The sequence below is a fragment of the Ascidiella aspersa genome, chromosome 5 (assembly GCF_963924565.1).
Source record: "Ascidiella aspersa chromosome 5, kaAscAspe10.2, whole genome shotgun sequence".
Classification (NCBI taxonomy): domain Eukaryota; kingdom Metazoa; phylum Chordata; class Ascidiacea; order Phlebobranchia; family Ascidiidae; genus Ascidiella; species Ascidiella aspersa.
The window spans coordinates 12,131,013-12,133,512 of record NC_139451.1 but is presented as its reverse complement, the minus strand read 5'-3'; the positions used below and the strand labels follow the sequence as shown (position 1 = coordinate 12,133,512).

Sequence of the window (2,500 nt, the reverse complement as noted above, 5' to 3'; positions counted from 1 at the left end):
GGGGGCATTCGTACTGTGCCGTTAGAGGTGAAATTCTTGGATCGGCGCAAGACGAACGACTGCGAAAGCATTTGCCAAGAATGTTTTCTTTAATCAAGAGCGAAAGTCAGAGGTTCGAAGACGATCAGATACCGTCCTAGTTCTGACTATAAACGATGCCAACTAGCGATCGGGGGGCGTTAGTTTTACGACCTCTCCGGCAGCTTGCGGGAAACCAAAGTCTTTGGGTTCCGGGGGAAGTATGGTTGCAAAGCTGAAACTTAAAGGAATTGACGGAAGGGCACCACCAGGAGTGGAGCCTGCGGCTTAATTTGACTCAACACGGGAAATCTCACCCGGCCCGGACACAGTGAGGATTGACAGATTGAGAGCTCTTTCTTGATTCTGTGGGTGGTGGTGCATGGCCGTTCTTAGTTGGTGGAGCGATTTGTCTGGTTAATTCCGATAACGAACGAGACTCTGGCTTGCTAACTAGTTACGCGACCCAATCGGTCGGCGTCTAACTTCTTAGAGGGACTAGTGGCGTTTAGCCACACGAGATTGAGCAATAACAGGTCTGTGATGCCCTTAGATGTTCGGGGCCGCACGCGCGCTACACTGACCGGATCAGCATGTGCTCGCCTTGGCCGACAGGTCTGGGTAACCCGCTGAACCCCGGTCGTGCTAGGGATAGGGAATTGCAATTATTTCCCTTGAACGAGGAATTCCCAGTAAGCGCGAGTCATTAGCTCGCGTTGATTACGTCCCTGCCCTTTGTACACACCGCCCGTCGCTACTACCGATTGAATGGTTTAGTGAGGTCCTCCGATTGGACCTGGCGCGGCCGGCAACGGTCGAGCCGGCGTCCGAGAAGACGATCTAACTTGATCATTTAGAGGAAGTAAAAGTCGTAACAAGGTTTCCGTAGGTGAACCTGCGGAAGGATCATTAACGGTCTCGCAAACGCTTCGGCGAACGCGAAACTCGGACAAGCGAGAGAAAAAGTCTTTGCTACCCGGCGCCCGACCCGCGAGGAGCGGCGCGCCGGCCGGCGATTCGGTCACCCGGTAATGTTTGCGCGTCGAGTGCCGCGGTGCCGCGCGCTCCGGCTTCAAGCGTCGGCCTGGCCGACCGCTCGGCGCGGTCTATTTTGTCACCCTATAGTGCGAGGCACTGTGCGAGCGAAACAATCGTGGATGGCTCTTGGCGGTGGATCACTCGGCTCGTGAGTCGATGAAGGACGCAGCTAGCTGCGTGAATTAGTGTGAATTGCAGGACACATTGAGCATCGACGTTCTGAACGCAAATTGCGGCCTCGGGTCAATCCCGGGGCCGCGCCCGCCTCAGGGTCGCGTTGCAAACGTTCCGCGCGGGGATTTCTCCGCGCGGCTGCTGCGGCGTCGGACGCGCGAGCGCCCGTCCCGCTCAAGACAGCACGGCACGATGCGCGACGATCGCGACCAGAATCCCGCGCGGCGGCGGCGAGTCGACCTCGAAGAGGCCAACGGCTGGCGGCTCAAGGGCGGGAATCGAGGTGCGCGGCGGCGCGCGGCGCCGACGGCGAGCGCGGAACGGGAAGAATAGTCCCGGTCCTTACTTTCGGCCTGAGGTCGGACGAGGCTACCCGCTGAATTTAAGCATATTACTAAGCGGAGGAAAAGAAACTAACGAGGATTCCCTCAGTAACGGCGAGTGAAGCGGGATGTGCCCATCGCCGAATCCGCGCGCTTTTGGAGTGCGCGGAATTGTGGCGTACGGAATTCGTCACGGCGCGCTTCGCCGGTCGCCCGCGTCCTTCTGATCGAGGCCTTTTCCCAGAGCGGGTGTCAGGCCCATGGCGGCGACAGGCGGGCGCGCTACGGCGTCTTCCCAGAGTCGGGTTGTTTGGGAATGCAGCCCAAAGCGGGTGGTAAACTCCATCTAAGGCTAAATACGGTCACGAGACCGATAGCGAACAAGTACCGTGAGGGAAAGTTGAAAAGCACTTTGAAGAGAGAGTTAAAGAGTACGTGAAACCGTCGAGAGGCAAACGGGAGGGCCTGTCGGGTCGCCCGGTCGCTTTCAGCCGGCCCCCTGTCGGCGACGTTGTCGTGCGGACCCTCACGGGCCGCCGGCGGCGCCGCCCGATCGGGGACCAGCGCACTAGCGCCGGGCGAAGGCCGCGACCGTCTGGACGGCGGCGAGAAGGCCGCGCGCAAGGTAACCCGGCCTCGGTCGGGTACTATAGGCGCGCGTGTCCGTCGGCCCGCCGTTCGGGCGAGGAGAGATCGCCGCGTCTGCCCTTCGGGGCCGAGCGCCCGGTGCCGGCTGGGGCGTCGTGGGTCGGGGACTGTTCTCAGTGCCCAGCCTCTTCGTCTCGGTCGCGCTTCCGGTGTCGTTTCGCGAGGCGCACGGGGTCCGCGGCTGAAGTCAGCCACCTTCCCGACCCGTCTTGAAACACGGACCAAGGAGTCTAACGTGAGCGCGAGCCACGGGGCAGTACGAAACCCATGGGCGCAGTGAAAGTGAATGTCGGCGCGGT

The 2,500-nt window shown here is 60.5% G+C and overlaps 2 non-coding genes across 2 annotated transcripts in view; both read left to right on the top strand.

The window, feature by feature from the left end:
- LOC146143898 (small subunit ribosomal RNA) overlaps nt 1-930 on the top strand; it is a 1,811-nt gene extending 881 nt beyond the window's left edge. Inside the window, exon 1 of the ribosomal RNA XR_014500455.1 lies at nt 1-930. This exon is cut by the window's left edge and continues 881 nt beyond it. This is a non-coding gene — a ribosomal RNA (small subunit ribosomal RNA).
- Nucleotides 931-1,177: 247 nt separating this feature from the next.
- LOC146143897 (5.8S ribosomal RNA) lies at nt 1,178-1,331 on the top strand. The gene has a single exon (XR_014498781.1). It is a non-coding gene; the product is annotated as a 5.8S ribosomal RNA (ribosomal RNA).
- The last annotated feature ends 1,169 nt before the right edge of the window (nt 1,332-2,500 follow it).